Here is a 19,976-nt window from a genome sequence, read left to right as displayed (position 1 = left end):
AGTTTAGCTAAAGACCTTAGTTTTAAGATTTTTTTTTTAAAGAAATTCTACCTGTAGTTAGCTCTGCTTCATGGAGAAAGAAACAACAACAACAAAAAAAAGAGTCAGATAATAGATTTTGAAATTCTGAAATTCTAAGGCAAATAATTTCAAGGCTTAAGCTTTGCTATGAAGGTCAAAGTATTTAAATTATATCTGATATTTAAGGTATAGTAACTCAGAAATTCAAGACTTGGTAAAGTCATGAGCAGCTGTCAGTGTAATAAGTGGGAAGAGGGAAGGAATAGCTCACCCCTGGCTCCCTGTTACGAACTACCCCCCCACACACACACAAACAGAAAGGGACAGGCTTATCCTTTCCTTCCTGGAATGTACTTCTCTGGTCACAGAAACAAGCGCAATTATTTCTTAAAATTGGAACACAAAGAGAGAAAAATGGCCTTTTGAACGATCCATTTGTAGGAAGATACACATTTACCACTTTGCTAACATGTTCTAGGTTTTGATGAGGTAGCAATCATACGTCCAAGACAAAAAGAAGAAAGTGGTTTTAAAGAAAACATTTACGTTCAGTGTGCTTGCTTCTTTCTCCTGTGTGCATCTGAGGGTTTTCCTGGACATTACCTAAACAATGCAGAACTAAGGAGCAGCCGCGGCGTGCCTCTAAAATGTGCAGTTGGATGGTGTTTGTGAGCCTTTGATGGTCTTCTCTAATAACCTCAAGTAAAAGGCTGAATGCATTCAACAACAGTAGCTGAAAAAAGTGCAATGAGTCATATTATAGGAAAATGGAGGAGAGGATACAGGCCTCTCCACTGAGCACAATCCTATATTGTAGGCAATCTGTGATAACACCCTTTCCATTTCAGTTCAGTCCCATAAAATTACCACTAACATTACAGCTCATGCAGAACACAGATAAATGTAAAAATGTCACAGAATTCTTCCAGATGGGACTTTTAGTTCCACTAGATCACCATCTACTTTTTACTTGTCTAATATTTCATTACAACCTTCCATAAGTTAATTTTCTTCCCACTGACCATGTAAATCACAAATCAATTTTCATTTAAAATGCCTGACTACAGATTGCTCCTGAAAGCTTGGAGCCTATGCTTCAGCGAGCTCTCCAATGTCCTTAATGTACATTAGAAAAATGTTGTTTTTCTTTAAAAAAAAAAAGAATTAATTCTACCTTAAAATCTGGCATGAGACCTGAGGCTTCCTATGTTCCCCCTAAAAGTCAGGTGTATCTTTGGGCATGAAATCACTTATGGCCAAACATTTACCATGAAAATAGCAATGTTTTACACCAGCATAAAGCACAACCTCCTTATCAAAGAAAATGTGTGGCATAAATATAGAAATGTTTCCTTGATCATTAGCCACTCGAGATCCAAGTTTCTCTTCAGTGACAGAGGGGGGAACTCAAATACAATTCTCAGAAATATTCAGGCACTAAAGGCACCTTCGGCGTTTGTCAGGAGAAAGTGAAGTATGCATCTTAGGGGTAAACTGGGCAGCTATGAAGCAGCAAAGTTTTCACAATAGGCCTTGAATATTTGCTCTTTAGTCAAAATACGTAATTTGATAATATTTTGCATTGAGCAGATATTTATGTCTGGTAATGTTTTGGGTTCTTTTCCAGCACTGGTGGAATTCAAAGAGTTTTAAGATTTTGTTCTTTAAATGTGTAAGCAGTACTTAACCTGTGAACACGATATTGAAATATTCCAGATGAGAAGTGATTGCTTTATTTCTCAAATACAGTTGCCAAATGATGGAACCAGTTTCCACAGAGAAATTGGGACTTGCGCAGTCAGATTTCCTGAGCATGACAGAGGCATGGTAAGGCAAGATAAATCAGCCTGGTGGTTCTGAGGTGCTCCCATGGCTGCTGTATAGGAATCAAGCATGCTCGCCAACACTCTATCCAGATGGCTCACCTTCATTCCCAAAAAATTGTGAGCCCTTTACTAAAGTGCAAATGCTGGGTATGCTGGCAATGTTGGTAGCTACTTTTCTTCTTTTGTTTTTTTTTCCCCCTTTTTTCTTCAAGTAAAGAAGTGTAATGATCTTCATGTTTTGAACAGCAAATAGTTTCAGAGCAAGGCTTTGTGGGTAGGAAAAGCATTACCTAGAAAACACACAACTTTCTTCCTGGAAGTTTGCCAAAAATTAATGCAATTTTATGAGCCACCTATTAATCTCCTGAAAAAGATGCAATATTATTTTATGAGCACCAATGACTTTATGATCTTGAGGGGCCTCTGCACCTGGCTACTTTACCTTCTACTCTTTTATGTGCCAGAGCATGGGCAGGTAGCTGAAATTAAGGAAAAACAAGGTAAGTCCGTTTTTGTTGTTTTTATGTGAGTGGTTTTAGAACTGATTACTTTGTACTGGCTAATTAATGAGAGGGCTCATCCTTGGGAGGGGCCAGTTCTACGTCTCTGAGCAGTCATTGGCTGCCTGCCTGCAGTTCTTTGTCTAGGAGTAGGACCCCTGAGATTTTCCCCTTCTATATTAGTCTATTGATATTGCCATTGTTCTGATCTTCAGTATGCAGCCATTTATAGGAGATACTCTTTCAACACAATATTCTGTCTGTATGTCTGCAGGCCAGAAGAGGGCACCAGACCTCATTACAGATGGTTGTGAGCCACCCTGTGGTTGCCGGGAATTGAACTCAGGACCTTTGGAAGAGCAGGCAATGCTCTTAACCACTGAGCCATCTCTCCAGCCCCCTCACATCACATTTTTCTTGAACAATGTCAATTCATTGCATGTGAAAATTATTAAAAATACTATGGAAATGCTTAGATTATATTACAAAATACTGGATGAAATGCTAATATAGAGAATCAATGCAATTTTGTTATTACTTGAAGCCCCTGTGATAGAAATTAGGGTCAAAGTAAAATAACAAGAATAACTAGAAAAGTCAATACTATATTCTGAGTTAACCAAAAAGTACTCCCCTATAAACTGAAACATGGCTATGGTAGAAATATTCTAGGTACTCAAAAATGGTTTGGTTATAGGGATATAAATATTTTTACTTACTGTGATAATTAGTTTTAACTGTTAGCTTTACACAGTCTAGAATCACATGGGAAGGGACCCTCCCCCCAAAGAAAACTTGTAAGGATTGTATTGGTTGTGAGCTTATCTATGAGGTATTTCTTAATTGAGTTGGTAAGAGTCAACCTGAATGTGAGCAACACTATTTTATGGACTGGGCCCTAGGCTGAGTGAAGAAGAGAGGGGCAGCAAGTTCTTGTGAGCATACATCCATTTTCTCTTTTTTCTTGACTGTGATATGACTAGCTGCTTCAAGTTCCTACTGCCTTGACACCCTGCAACGATGGACTTGTGAATTGGAAGCTAAGATAAATACTGTTTACACAAGTTGTTTTTGTAAAGATATTTTGTTATAGCAACTGGAAAGGAAAGTAAAACACAATTCTTAGGATTCAGAAAAGAAATTAAATACTTCTCAAAGGCAACTGTGGTTTTGAGGTTAGAAACAAATGGTTCTGTGAAGAATAGAACAATTGTAACCCACTGAATAAGACACGATGGAAAAATCTTCAAGCACACTTCTCTTTTATTGGTGTGTACTTTTTGTCCAGTGAAATTTATATGTACATTGGAAGTCAATAAAGAAATAGCATAGCAATAATTTCTTTCAAGGCAAAATTTGCTAATGTTAGCCTTCATGACTCATGTGCTTGTATAGACCTAAATAAGTCCAACAGCTATTAATAAATACTGTAATGACAATATTTGACATTGGAAGGGCATGGAGTATAAAGTAACTTTCCAAGTGTGCATTTTCTTGTGATTATTTTAAAATTTGTATTCATATAGTATAATCAAGTTCTATCAGCATGACTCTCTAAGAAACTGTTCTTTCCAAATGAACCTCATTCACACCAAGTGACAACTTTATATCTACTAGGATAAATATTACCAACGAATCAATCAACCAACCAACCAAAACCACCAACCCACTGAACATACAATATAGTCCAAGTCAAAAATCCATAATAATAATAATAATAATAATGATAATATGTTAAACCAACTATTAATTTTGCTATTAGTTAAGTTGGATGACAACATGAAAAAAAATAAAGAATACCTAGGGAGTTCATAAAGAATTATTTGGGGGTATGCATGTGTTTAGAGAAGAAGTTGCAGGTATTTTATAGAAGAAGTTGGTTTTTGGATTCAGATACTAAGAAGGATCTGCCATCATCTATTGTACCTCAGATAGAAGAAAGAGGCAAAGGAAAGGTGAATTGCTCTTCCTTATCTCCTAAGCTGGACACTTTTGATCACCTGCCTTTTGACAGCAGACCTCTAGGTGATGTGGGATTCCCCTCTGTATGCTGTGAATACCATTGATTGATAAAGAAACTGGCTTGGCCTGATAGGGTCGAATAGAGCTAAGTGGGGAAAACTAAACTGAATGCTGGGAGAAATAATGATGGAGTGAAGGATAAGCCATGGAGCCACTGCCAGAGACAGACATGCTGAAACTTTGCCCGTAAGCCATTGCCACATGATGATACACAGATTAATGGAAATGGGGGTAAACTAAGATGTAAGAATCAGCCAATAAGAAGCTAGAACTAATGGGTCAAGCAGTGAGTTAAATAATATAGTTTCTGTGTGGTTATTTCAGGGTTGAGCAGCTAGGAACAAACAAGCAGGCTCTTACAACACCTAGTTGCCACAGATTGTGGAAACCCCTACTCACTCTTCCAATTCTCAGGCCTTCACGTGAGCTGTGACTTGTACCACAGCAGCTTCCTATGGTTTCCAGACTCAGGCTGAGCAACAATATTAGTTTCCTAATTTACAGAGAAACCATCATGAATTTTATGTATGTAATATATATGTAAAGGTATGCATACCTATATAGCTATTTTCTCTATTTAAAAATGACAATTCTATAAATTTTGGAGGATTTCTTTTGAAGTCTAAAAAGGATAGATCACTTTAGATTATGATGGATTGAAGTCTCTTAGGGTACTGTACTTCTTTGCTCTACATACCCAAAGCCCAGCATTCCTAAAACACAGTGGGAACCTGGGAGATCTGCTGTCTAAAGACTGTTATGCATGTGGGTCCTCTGTAAGTTTCTGCTTGAGTTTCCAAGATTTAAATGTATGTGTATTATTATTTTTACTCAACACAGCTTGTAACTAGTGTTGTATGTACCTGAGATACACATGGCAGATCCTTCAGGAAACCACTCACCAAGGCCAACAATTTGAGACACAAATGTGATCTAGAACTCTGGCGTACTTGCATTAAAAAGTGAAAAACTAGCAGAGGAAATTAATTTGATAATGTATCATTATCCAGTTCTCTGCCCTTTTTGCCTGCTCTTGGGGCTCTTTTCCTCTTATTGACTTGCCTTGTCCAGTCTCGGTATGAGGGCATTTGCCTTGTTTGACTGTATCTTGTTTTGTCTGTTTTACTGTTGTATCTTGGAGGTCTGCTCTTTTCTGAAGAGGAAACAGAGCAGAAGTAGGTCTGGGGGTGAGGGCATGTTTGGGGGGTGTTGGGAGGAGTGAAGGGAGGGGAAATTGTTGTCAGGATATATTGTTAGAGAAAAGAATCTATTTTCAATTTTAAAAGCTATTGTATCTATATGGTTGTAGTTGCTGCAGGGAGAATAATTAAGTTTAAATGAGATTGGGATGACCACAAGATAAAAGCACCCTTACAAAAGACACCAAGAAGTCACCTTTCTGTGCCTCCCCCCTTTCTCCTCATACTCGGAAGCATTAGTCTAAACGAGGCCAAAGTGGACATTTACAAGCTAGGACGAGTCCACCAGAAAAACCATACCCTCTGGGTCCTTAATCTTTGACTTTCCAGCCCCTTCTACTGTGAGAAAGCAAATTAGTGCTGTTAACGCTAGGCAGAGTGTGGTATTTTGTTATGGCGACCTGTGCAGGGCAATACAGCTGGCCAACTCCAGCCAAGAAGAAGAAGAAGCTTCACCTCAAAAGAAAGTGTATGTTTCTAGGAAGGTATGAGGGCTAGTCTTGGCTGTCAACTCGACAGACCTGGAAAGAGGGAATCTCTATTGAAAAACTGCATCCATCAGACTGGCCTCCGAGCATATCTGTGGAGCATTTTCTTCTGAGTGGCTGAGAAGGTCCAGCCACTCAGGGCAGCGCCATGCCTAGGCAGGTGAGCTTGGGGCTATAGAAGAAAGCTAGCCAAGCAAGCCAGAGAACACCATTTTTTTTTCTCATGGGCTCTGTATCAGTTCCTCCTCCCAGGTCCCAGCTTTGAGTTCCTGCCCTGGCTGCCCACAATGATAGCCTATAACTTGTAAGCTGAAATAAACGCTTTCCTCTTCCTCCTCCTCCTCCTCCTCAAAAAAAAAAAAAAAAAAAAAAAAAAAAAAAAAAAAAAAAAANAAAAAAAAAAAAAAAAAAAAAAAAAAAAAAAGGATATCGTATCTAAATAAATCAACAACTCTAGCATAGATTTCAGCATCTTGGATTGACAAGCATGCACTGTGTGCGTTTTCGTTCTTAACGTATTTCGCCTTCCAATAGCCACCTTACAACTGCCGAAAGGTCGCATGTGGCTTATGGCTACCATATTGGACTTTACATCTTTCAGTCATGAAAGCAGCTATCGTCCTTGTGTGCTTATGCCTTGTGTGAATCGCTTTCCACATAGCATCACATTTAATGTCTAAAACAACCTTTTAAAACAGCCACCGGAAACCAGACAGTGAGTGGTTGGCTGGACTTAAAGCTGGTCAGTATGATTCACATAGCACTCCAATAACTTTCTCTCCATGTTTGCCTAAGGGCAGAGGATCTGTCCTAATTAATTCTCTCCTGACCATTTACCTTTTATATTAACTGAGCTCCTCAATTCTTATCCTCACCAGGTGCTTGGGGTTTCAGTTAAGCATCGTGGCGCAGAGGCCTCGCCAGGCACACCCCCTTCTCTGCTGTCTGTCTCCTGTCAAGGAACTGGGAAATGGGATCTAATATTTGCTCTGACGCCAAATCACTTTAAAATGAGACAAAAAAGCACCGCGGCAGCAACTTGCCAAAGAAAGGAAGAGACTGATGCCGTGCAGCTTGGTGCACCATGGCTGTCTCAGAACCTCTGTCAGTCCTCATTCTTCAACTGTTTGACAAACTTCCAAATACGCCCGTGCTCCCGGAAATCTCCGTAGCTGGGGAAGCTGTGTACCTTTCATGGCTTCCTAATAAACTGGAAGTCGAGAAGTACACAAAATCAAAAGAAATAAAACTGCCGTGGCTGTTGCGACTGGAGCTGCCTCCTGGATGAGGCTTATAGAGTATTTCGTCTGTGCTGACACCTTTCACTCTCAATTATTGGGTCGCTGTCAAAACAAATCAATCAAATTACAGCACTGCATCTTCACCTTACTGTTCCATTGTAAGTTGGCGACATTAGCTTTGAAATATAGAGAGTATAAATTTTATCTTTATTATTTATTTAATATGACTTTCTCCCCGTGTGAGTTGTTTTCTAAACAGAGCAAACTCGAATTATCTTTTGTCAAATGCTGAGTGCATATATAAGTTGTGCTACAAATTTCAAACGAAGTGGTGGCACTCAGGGGAAGGAGCTGCATAAAGATGTGCTAATGGACCCCAGCATATATGCTAACCTTACCCCAGTGATAAACAGCAAACAGACCATGTGGGATTTTTCTCCTCCCAAATTTTGGCTGACATCTCAGTGAGCACAGTTGATAAATACATTTTGGGAAAAGATGGCACTAAAAATGGAATAAAAGGCTAGCGTTAGATCAATATTTTTTGAAAACTACTATTGCTTACATTACTTAATTTTATTATGGAAATATAATAAGAAACTAAGAAAATATATTGCCTAAATTATGGTTTTACAGAACACAGAAATGGTCTGTATTTCTCTATAGACAGCATCATTTACCCAACTGACAAAACCATCGTTGGTATGACCCAAGGAGAAGAAAGAGAAGGAAAGATTCAAACATTTTCATTTTGAGATTTTTAGAGCTACAACTACATTTTTTAAAAATAGATCTAAATCAATAATAGATCTAATCTAAATTAATAATAGATCTAAATCAATGAGGTTATTTTTCAGCAAAAGAGAAAACACTGTCGGAGTTTTCATGAACAAGCTCTTAAAATAACGTTTGTACATTTAGAAACTTGGCATGTCCTTAGAAGATTAAAAAGCCAACTGACAGATGGAGAATTTTTTCTTGCTTCATTCTGGCTATATAAAGGGTAACCAGCAAAACTCCAATAGCAATATGTCCATTATGCCCTGGAAAAAGAATACAATGCTGACATAATTGCAGGTGCCCATAAGAGTTCAGAGAAGGAGTCTTCCTGGGCCTTCCCCAAGCCCTGGAATTGTGGCTTTCCTTTACAAATCTCCTTGCCCACAAAACCTCCTCTCTCTCTCTCTCTCTCTCTCTCTCTCTCTCTCTCTCTCTCTCTCTCTCTCTCTCTCTTTCTGTCTCTCTGTCTCTCTCTCTTTCTCTGTCTCTCTCTTTCTCTCTGTCTCTCTGACTTTAGTCACATCAGTTTCCTGAATCAGGATCTTTAGCACAGATTCCATTCCTCATTCCAGATCCGAGGTTTCCAACTAACACAAGTGTATCCATTTAAGTAGTTAGCTTCTTCTTTTTTTCTTATTTATTTATTTATTAAAGATTTCTGTCTCTTCCCCGCCACTGCCTCCCATTTCCCTCCCCCTCCCCCAATCAAGTCCCCCTTCCTGGTCAGCCCATCTTACTGCTGAACTAGTCAAGGATTCTGTTCTTCCTTTCCTTTCTTTTTACCACTCTACAGCAAATGCTGGCCTTTGCCACCCTTATCCTCAAGACTTCTAAAGCAGCTTTGGCTATCTTTTGCTGCCACCAATGTTCTCTTCCTGGATTATTGCAATAGCCTCTCGATTAGACTGGTGCCTACCACAGTTCCTGGCAAAGAACGGATGCCAAGCAATTGGTTGAGATATAGATCCATCAATGTTTGGCCACAGTTCATGGGAGGAAATGGGCTGTAGCTTTTCCCTAGAGGGAGCTGAGATATCATAGTGACCTCTCACTAGGAATACGACCTGTGGGAATCATATGCATAAGAGCTGAGTTTCTTGGGGGAAACAGTAACTCCTTGTCCTCTAAAACTCAGGGAAAAGGAACTGGAAAACATCTCCCATTTCTGTACGTTTCAACACCTCTCCATTCTCCACACCTCACTCTTCTCCCAGGTACAGAAATCTTCATTTGGGAAAAGATGAACTGGTAATCCCAGCTGTCTTTCATCTTTCATGATGGTGCAAGACTAAGAAGAATTTTAAACACAGCCTGGTCTTTTTCCAGGCAGGGATTTGTGCCATTCTGGAAGCAGCCATCTTGGGAAGGAGTTTCGTGCTAGCTCTGATGGCTGGCTTGGGATCTAATCCAGTTTGCAGGTCCTAGTGTAGACAGATTGTGAGATGCTGTGGAAATTCCTGATGGATATACAGCCTTATTATGTGCAAACTGGGGATCACATTACTTTCCTGCCTTCTGCTTTGAAAGTAAATGCTTTGGCTCTGCTTTGACATTTATGTGGCAGCTGGAAACCATTATCCTTTGACAATGCTTTATTCCATTGACAGTATCTCTTAAATACACACTATACTAGTCAAACTCCTCATTCGCGTGCTTCCAGTTTAATCCATGCCCCAGTGCCTCGGCAATGCCTGTTCCAAGGATAATGTTCGGAGAACAGGCTCTCCAGGTGTTTTAAATAAAATGCTTGAAGCCTTGGAGATGCCGAGGTATGAAAACTGCCAAAGTAAGACACGCCGTAAATACCTTTCACAACTTCTTCATGGCGGATTTGGTATTATTGTATGATGTGTCATGTGGGACTCTTTTGAATCACTGCAAATATGAATTTATGCACTAGACCTTTTTAATATTGTGCTTGGTAACAACAAGCCACATATCACAGAAAAACTAAAAGCCGGAATCTGTCTCATCTCTGCTCTCACGTTCCTGATGTCATGGGTGGAGGGCAGCTTTCAGAGTGTGCTAATAGCAGGATAGCACAAAGGGAACTCCCAGGAACAAGCAGTTGCTATTAGCTTTTTATCTTTAAGACAACATGGACATGTTCAGTGCATGTTCCTACCATTCTCCGTTCACATCCCAACAATGCCAACTTCAACCAATATGAACAAACCCTTTAACAGACATTATACCTGGTCTGAAATCTTCCTCATCCCTAATGAATGCACATGTTTTTATGTTTCTGTTGCTTTTACTTTGAGAATTAATGCACTTTGGGTTAAGAGATGGTTTTGAAAAACAAGGTAGAAAGTTAACATACCTAACCTTGGTGATGCTGGCAATAACATTTTGGGCATGATTTCTCTTAATCAATACAAAATATTCTTGCTTTAAGATAATAATTATTAATTTATTAATACAGACACTTTTGAGTATTCAGATAACTAGCATAAGAAATTCAATCATTTATAATCTCTGACAGTAGACACTATTAGTAAGACTGTTGTATATAAGTGGCCCTTCATATCTACAGATTGAATATCCTCAGGTTCAACCAACTATGGGGAAAATGTATGTACATATATAGTATTTTTGGTAATTGCTGCCTAAACAATATAGTACAACAACCCTTTATATACAGGTTATTATAAATCACCTGGGGATGACTTTAAAATTCAGGAGGATGTGCCTAGGAATTTGTTTTGTTTTTTGAAACAACATTTCTCTATGTAATAGCTATAGCTGTTCTGGAACTCGTTTTGTAGACCAGGCTGGCCTCAAACTCACAGAGCTCCACCAGCCTCTACCTCCTGAGTACTAGGATTAAAGGTGTGTACCACCACTGCTCAGCATGCCTAGGAATTTGTAAATACTGCATAAGTTGTGAGCTGCCCTGTGGGTGTTGGGAATTGAACCCAGTTCTTCTGAAAGAGTAGCCAGTGCTCTTAATCACTGAGCCATCTCTCTAGCTTCCAACAGCATTTTTAATGGAAACTTCCCTGAAGTCTTTTCAGGCTTTAACCCCATCAGCAATTTTGTACATAGGCATCTTTCTTTAGAGCTTCCAAATTAGTTCACCACGAAAGCACACACTTACTTTTATTACCTTTATTTGGACAATTAAAATATATTTTTCATCCACTAAAAATGCCCTTTGTGTACAAAGCCAATGTATTTGTGTGGCCACCATTATGGGTAGAAGAGAGCAGTGTGTGTCAGCCTCCTCATTTCCTTTTCTCCCGTGTTGTCATCTGCCACAACCACCACCTGCTTCTGGTCCCTACAATTTTCCTACAATGTCAAATAAATAAGGCAAAAATGAGAAAAAAACACAAGGGAACTTTAATTGGGGAGATGGGAGTGAGGATAATAAACGAGAGGGAGGAAAGAGGTAAAAATAATATTAAGAATGTTTGAAAAAGCCACAAAAATTATTTTATATTTATCTAAAATTATATATGAAACATGCAATTATATATCTGTATCTATATGCAGAGAGAATTTAAAGGAAGTTATGCCATTTGGGGTGATAATACCCCATAAGAGTCATACAATTTTTAACAAAAATTCCAGTATAGGGGGAAAAAGAAATTCCCTTTTGGGTTGTTGCTTAGCAGGGTTCAGGAAGCTCCCAAAACAGAATAGGCAATCGCTATTACCTTTGATTGCTTCCCAGAAGTTGAAGGTATGTCCCTATTGCTGAAAAAAACCATGTGCTTCAGACAAAGGACTCACAGGGTCTAAGTTGGATCTGACCATAAAGCCTCCTCCTTGACGTCTTGGCTTCCATAGTACCAGAAGGTGCTATGTTGACAAGGGAGTAAAGCAAAGCATAGTCCTATCCAGATGTGACTTAAAGCCCACTCAACACAGGGGAGACCATGGTACTGGAAATCTTGCCAACTCCCAAGGGCCATTGAGGTCATGGATCTTAGAAAAGAGCCAACCACTACCATTTTTCTTAATGAGCATAATCCTTAACTATGTATTGTATTTTATGTACTGATCTTTACACCCACAATTAACGTCACTCTCACCACTCACCCAGGAAGTTTCTTTCTGTGGCAGATAGGAACCATTACAGAAACTCAACACTGGTCAAAAACCGGGACAACAGACCACGAGATGTCCATGTTACATCTATGACATAATCCCTACATTAGTCTAAGGGGACATCACAGAAGAGGGGATAGAAAGATTATAAAAACCAGAGGATCAGGTTTTCTGCTGTGAGATTGTGTTTTTTATACATGACAGTAGAGCTACACCCACAAAATCTCAACAACATGGTTGCCTAAGCAAGCCCTGAACAATGATGACATCAGTTGACATGTTAATGTGGATGGAGAGATCTCATAGGGAACTACCCTTCAGTTAGGAGGGATTGGCAGTTAAGGAGAGTTGAGAGAGGGATATTAGTTCTCCAGATATGAGTTCCTTAATTTTTAATCCAATACAAAGAGATCAGCCCTAAAACAATATACACATAAGCGATACTAGGCAGATGCAGCAGGTCGAATTTATACATTTATTCATATATATGTAACAATAGTAATTGAAGAAAAAGAAGCCACAACTTTGAGATGGAGTTGGAATGGTGGGGACATGGGAGGGTTGGAGGCAGGAGGGGAATGGAAGAAATAATGTAGTCATATTTTCATTAAAAACAAATTAAATGCTTTAAAGGAGGAATAATAATTTAACAAGTGTTAACTTGCTATTTTAAGTAGTTTCTAATTATTTTGAATGTTATCTGATTTTATATTCATTGTTTGAATTCCATAACTTTAAGTAGTTATTAATACATATGTTCCATGGAGTCATGTGTTCATCTAATGGAATTTTGGGGTTTCGATGCTGCAAGAATTTTAAAGATCATGTGAGTCCAGTGCTTTGCAGCTTGTCTTCAGCGCTGTGCCTGCCAGGATGTTGGAGCAATCTGTACTGCAGCTTCTCAGCACAGGCTCCTCCTTCCTATCCTCTAGGCTTTTCTTTTCCATCCCCCATGCGACTGGTAGCATGTTTGACTAGAAGACTTCCACAGTCAAAAGAAGATGAGAGGAAGTGATGCTCAGGATGTCCCTGGCAAAGCTTGGAGAGCAGTGAGGTCCTGTCATTCTCTCTTCCTTCTCAATGAGAATGGCACTTCCGGGAGAAGGCCTGCTTTTTCAACCCGAGCCCCAGAAAGCTGTAAAGGAGAGTTCCTGCTCATCTGCAGACAACACATTGGATGGTTCCTTACAAGGTGGTTCAAGTTAAAAAGCAGTATTAATTGATGCCATTGTGGCCTCTCTCTGAAGGGTATAGCTTCTTGGACTGAGAAGCTATTAGGGTCTCTTTCTTTCCAGAGGGTTGAATGCCAAGGCCTATCATATAAACTAGTCAATGAATCCTCTCTTTGTATCTTTGTAGTGTGTGTGTGTGTACATACTCCATTGGTTCTATTCTTCTAAAGAATTCTACCTCATCCAACTCCCAAAGACATTTTCTTTGAGGGTGTCTGCACACTAGGAAGCTGGAATGACTGTGTAGAAACAGATGTGGTGTATTATAATGATGGTAAACTGCTTTGAGATTAAACAAAAGGATATATATATATATAATTCTGAGTTTAAAACAATATACTATATGAATTTATTTACATGTCATTCTAGAACAGACAACACTAATGATTACCAGAGATGGAATTGCCAAATTAGACAGAAAGGAGTAACTGAAAAAGGGTACAAGAAGTTTTTGGTGGAATAATAGATTTATTTATTTGTTTGTTTGTTTGTTTGTTTGTTTTGGTTTTTCAAGACAGGGTTTCTCTGTGTACCCCTGGTTGTGTTGGAACTCACTCTGTAGACCTTGAATTAAGAGGTGCACCTGCCTCTGCCTCCCAAATGTTGGGACAAAAGGCGCCACATGATGGAATGTTTTGTTTATTGATTGTGGTGGATGTATGCTGCAAGGTTAGATGCTATCATCAGAGCTCTTAAACTGAGCACTTAGGGTCATGTATTTTATTGCATACAGTATCGTAGTGAAGACAATACCACCACAAACAAAAAGGAAATGGAATACAGCTCACACAGAGCATCCCTGAATACTTTATTATGGAAGACATTAATTTGGGGACTGTTATAGGTGGGCATGGCTTGTTCAGCAAAGGTTCTTAGATGGGACTTTGATCTCTATGTGGTGGCATTGCGTTGGTGATCTCTATGTTTTGTAATGATGTAAATGTTGATATAGGAGAAGATGACATTAAAAGGCAATCAGATAATGGGGACATCATCCCCAGAAGGAGATCATACTTATCTTGCAGTGTAAATCTCAAGAGAATGGGTTGTTCATGGGATTAACCTATGTGCTTAGCCTTTTCTATATATAGCTGATTCCTTTTCTAGTTTTCCATATTGTGGAGGACCAAAAGGCCTTCGCCCGAGATCAAACCTATGGAAATATACAATTTCATTCTATCTTTGAATCTCCCAAATTTCTTCCTGAGGAATTCTGTTCACCTAGGACCTGACATCAGTGATTCTTTTACAGCAACACGAAGCAGACTAATCCAGGGAGTCAGAGAAAAGCAGGGCGGGATTCCTGCCAGAGCCAAGGACAGAGAAACCATCTTTGACCTGATTTCTTTTTAAACTTGCCTTGAACCTAATTGCTTTTCCATGTTCAGGTTAAGCTGCAATCTCTAATGTATTTTTGGTCATTAATTTAAATGTTTTGCCCGACTTAACTGGAATGTTCACACTTCGACATAAATCTCCGTGGCACATTTATATTCTCCATTTGTGCTACCCATGGTGATTAGTGGGTCACTCTGGTTTGTGCCTTGAGAACAGGTTGCTAACCCAGCTCATCTGTCCCCTTGCTGCTGTTGTCCCTGACACCCACACTGTCTAAGCTTATGTTCTCATTTTCCGACTGAGTTTAAGCAAAAGACTCAACAGATTTGTCTGAGTTCTGGGAAGAAGATGTTGTTTTGCCATTACAACTAATTGAAACTTCCCTGAGGAACTCTGCACAATTTTTAGCACAGGATCTGCTTTCCAGAGGAGTTGGTAAGATGATGACTTTTAAATTAATCTCAAAGCAATGTGGCACAGAACACACTTAGAAATTTTCTTTCTTAGAGATTTACTGTCCTATAACCATGGCACAAAAGGTCTAGCATGTTCCCTCAGCACGCTTGCTCAGGTTGCATACATTCTAATACACATTGATGAAGAACAAACACCTCTACATGGGGCCTGATAATCTCCCATGTTGTGGAATATGTGTTTAACTATGCAAAGATGTGTTGCATTTGTTTTTGCTGTGTAATATTAATTTAACTATGTAAAGATGTGTCACATTTATTTAATTATGGAAAGATGTGTTGCTGTTTTATCTTGCCTGCCTAAGGAACCTTATTGGTTTAATAAAAAGTTGAACAGTCAATAGTAATGAAAGATGTGTAGGTGTAACAGGGCAGGAAGTATAAGTAGGAGGAGGAATTTAAGCTCAAGAAAAGAAGAAAAGGAGAGTATAGGGAGATGCCAGGGGCCAGATGGATAGATAGACATAGAGGAAGAAGGAAATTCAGACATTCAGAAGAAAGAAAGGTAAAAAGTATTAAGGCAAAACATAGAAATAGAAACAGGTTAAGTTAATTTAGAAGAGCTAGTGGGAGAAGCCTAAGCTAAGGATGAACATTTATAGTTAATAATAAATCTCCATGTCCTTATTTGGGAGCTGGTTCATGGCACAAAGAAAATTCCAACTACACTCCCCCTTGGCTAATGAATTTATAAGGTAATCTGGAATATAAATATCCCATACTAACAGGTAATTTCTCTCTTGGATATTCTAAAATTTTAATAAATAGAAATAAAGGGCTAGAAACACAATGGAGCCTGATAGTGGTATAAAGTTCTTCATAGCTACAAAAGTTGGAACATGGACCACAAATGAACCTAAGTTACAATAGAGAAGTGGCCTGAAGGGAACAGGAAAAGATGTAAAATGGGGTTTTAATCATTTGCCTGCTGCACACATGAAATTAGTTCAAAACTAGCTTCTTCATAGCCACTGGATACTCTGGGACCCAGGCCTCAGTTTGGGCTAGAATGAGATTTGTCTATAGGCCGTGCCTAGGACCCTATGTAATGCTCTGTTCCTTCCTCTTGTAGTATGGAACCAGCAACAAAATTCTTTATAATCAACACAATGTCAGCAATAAGATGGGAGGAAATCTCTTTCTTGAGAGGAAATCTCTGCTGAAGGAAGAACTAAAACCAGTAGGCCTTGCAGATTGATTGCCTAAGGACCGAAGTTTTCTTTACGGGTAATGTAAAGGTTTTCCTGGATAAATGGTTCAGTCACAGTCTCATTTAGTAAGAGCATTGGTTCCCTTGGTCATTGGAATGCAAATGCACTAGCAAAACAAATATGTCTCCAGTTAGTTCCATCTTAGGTTGGCATCCTCTGCCTTGGGCTTTGGCTTGGGGACAAAAGCATGAGTGTTCCCAAGGACACTATTTAGCCACATAGGATGCTCAGAGTTTGGCAGAGGAGCTTTCTGCCAGTGTTATGGAATACAATGGCCTGAGTATTTGTATTCCTCCCACATTGTAGCAAAACTGAACCCCCCAAGAACTGATATGAATAAGGCCTCTGGAAAGTGGTCAGAGTAGAAAACTAGTGTCCTTATAAAAGAAAACCCAAAGTCTCTCCTGCCAGTGAGGACTCGGTGAAGGAGGGAGTGGGCATCTGTCAGAACTGACCTTTGACTCCCAGACCCCAGAACTGCAGGAAAGGAAGTCTGCTGTTTGTACACCACCAAGGCCATGGGATTTTTGTCATAGCAGCCAAAATGGACCAAGACTTCATGAGGAGAGGAGTTGCCAACTGGAGATAAGAAAGCATCTTAGTCTCTTTCATTTCTTAAATATGAATGTGTAGAGGAATAGCCTAGGGAAAATTGTGAAAATGTAGATTCTGTTCTGGGTTTCTGCTGCAGCCTGAGGTTCTGTGTGTTTAAGCTCCCCACTGCTGTCTATGATCACATTCGGAAGCGGAGATGGTCCAGTTAACCACTGGGTCAAAGAGGACCATTCACATCTCCTCACCAGCATTCATCATGATGCAAGTGTGCATGAAGGGGAGATGATCCAGTGAACCACTGGGTCGAGTAGGACCACTCTCATCTCCTCACGAATATTCATCATGATGCATCTGTGCATGAAGGGAGATGGTCCAGTTAACCACTGAGTCTAGGAGGATCATTCTCATCTCCTCACCAGCGCTCATCATGATGCATCTGTGCATTATGGGCTTCTTTGAGAACTACATTGTTATTTGATAGGGGATATAGATGATAAGTTCTGTCACATTAGTATAAAGGAAAATATTTAAAAACGTTTCACTGAGCTCCAAGCCATTCAGAATCTGATGCTAGAAACATATTTCTAATCTTCCTAGTAAATCTTTAGCTTTTAAAATTATAAGAAGGGGAAAAGGGAGGATTGGACAAGAAATCTGGAAAATCACCAGACAAAATTCTTGCAGGCTAAGTTAAATCATGAATTAAAAACATAATACTCTACAAGAGGAAAAAGGGAACTAACCAGCTCTAAGTATAACATATATGATTAAGATTAGGTGTGTTATAATTAAAAGCCTCCCTCCAACTTTCACTACTCAAATCATTGAGAAAGTAGGATGTCTTTTACAGACGAACAGACTTATCAATCATTTTAAAAGACTGAAAACCAGCCAGGTGGTGGTGATGCATGCCTGTAATCTCAGTACTCAGGAGGCAGAGGCAGGCAGATCTCATGAGTTCAAGGCCAATCTAGTCTAAAGGGCTAGTTCTGAGACAGCCAAGACTACACAAAGAAATCCTATCTCAAAATAAACTAGCAAAATAAACACCCTACTCCCCCCCCCAAAAAAAAGGTGGAAACCTTGGGCTGAAGTTAGCATGTTTATTGCATGAAGAGTGGGTTCTGCAAGGAGACCAGCCTTCTGCCCGTTTTGCTAACTTTTGACTATATAAATGTGTGTACAGATTATTCTGTTGTCTTCATCGGCAGGACCACAACTTTTGAGAAAAATTATGTATGAATTGAGGACATCTAGAAAGTCATTCCATCTCAAAGTAGACTGAATCCTTAGAGATGATTTTTTTTCTACCAGCCATCTGTTCACTTTCCCACATGACACGGCCTTCTCCAATTCAGTATAACTCAGGAAGAGTCACCACCCAAAGCATTGCCTAAGGATCATCACAGACTGTAGAACCAGGGTTCTCAACTTTCCTAATGCTGAAACCCTTCAATACAGTTCCTCATGTGGTGACCTCCCCAATCATAAAATTATTTTCACTGCTACTTTGTAACTGTAATGTTGCTACTGTTATGAACCATAATACAAAGATTTTTGGAAATAGAGGTTTGCCAAAGGGGTTGCTACCCACAGGTTGAGAGCCCCTGCTATAAAAGGTCACCTAAAGGTATTGAGATCAGCCTGGGGCTGAATCTGATGGACTGGCTTGCAAGGTGATGTCTGACTTTGCTCTTCAAGTAATGCACATTGATCTTGGTCACCTTGGAGATAAACTTTCTGCTTATCATCCTTATCATCCTCAGACTTATTATTGGGCAACTAAATCTTTCTGTTTTCCTGGAAAATTTCTAATTTTCAACACTGAAGATATTATTTCTTTGGAAATATCCCAGTTGCTAGTAAACCAGGAGGGTTATATCTTTGGTTAGTGATGTCTGGGTGTTGAGAGGATATGGAAGGGTCAGAAATGCCTAAAGAAACCAAAAGTAGAACTTCCTTCTCTAGTGTTGATTTGGACCTCAAGGGAGAGGATGTTGAAGGAGGGGCTTGATGTTAAGACCAATGAGGGAAGCTTCCCCCAGTCAACTGACTTCTTGATGGAGAGTTTCACATTAATAATCTCATCACCTCCCTTAGTCACTGAAATTTTAAAGATGACTTCAAAGCGAAAAATATTTGTTTACAGTTCTGTGGATAACATGAGCTTGGTTGAGAACACAAATATGCTTCTGAAGGCAATATTGTTTGGAACATTTGCCATGGGAACCAAGGGACGAAAGGAGTTAACGCTTCTGCTGCCCTTACCCTGGGCATAGACACAGGTTTGACATGAAAGCACCAGTGCCAAGAAGTCAAGGCCCAAAGCACAAGCCCATACTTCACATTGAAAACAAAGCAGAGACGGCCTTGCTGCACACCAGGCCAGCGCTGATTTTGAAACCCTAGAATAAGAGGTACGAAAAATCCCAATAACACTGACCAACAGCAAAAAGTACAAAAGACTTCCTTTTTTCACTCTGACTTTGGTGTCTATCTTAACCAAGCAGAATTAATTCACCGCCTAGGAGCTCGGCAAGCTGATGTTTATTTATAATATTCAATATTCCCATAAGCACACATGTTCCAAATGGAAGGTTGCATTTTGATAATGCCCGTTTCTTCATTAAGATTTCATCATCCACCTACATTAAGGAGCCTGGCCCTACACTTTGTTGCTTGGGCTTTCACCTTGTGTATTCCTGCTTTATTTGCTTAATCTCAAGTTCCCCACTTCCCAGACACTCAAATTTGAAACAAGCAAAGTTCATGCATTAGTGTATCCTGAGCATGCATGATTTATGCATGGCCAAGTTCTTGGCACAATTTAACGGTATAAGGGAGACTTTGTTTTTAACACGAAACTGAAAGTTAAGAAGTAGCCACAATGGGTGAACTATCAGAACACAGGCTGCAAAGAGGTCCAAAGGAACAAGATTCTTTAGTTCTTAGTTGTTCTTCAGTGTGTGAACGGATGTTCTAACCAATTTTTAAAAAACCATCTAAGCATCTAACATCTGACCAATTTAAAAAG

The 19,976-nt window shown here is 39.5% G+C and overlaps 1 protein-coding gene across 1 annotated transcript in view; it reads right to left on the bottom strand.

Moving 5' to 3' along the window:
• The window catches only part of Pou6f2 (POU class 6 homeobox 2), a 462,212-nt gene that overhangs the window by 214,458 nt on the left and 227,778 nt on the right, over positions 1-19,976 (bottom strand). The gene's annotated exons all lie outside the window — the stretch shown is intronic.

Source organism: Alexandromys fortis, unplaced genomic scaffold, assembly GCF_014885135.2.
Source record: "Alexandromys fortis isolate MF-2015 unplaced genomic scaffold, M_Fortis_MF-2015_v1.1 scaffold_5, whole genome shotgun sequence".
NCBI classification, from domain to species: Eukaryota; Metazoa; Chordata; class Mammalia; order Rodentia; family Cricetidae; genus Alexandromys; species Alexandromys fortis.
This window is presented reverse-complemented; position numbering and strand designations above follow the sequence as displayed.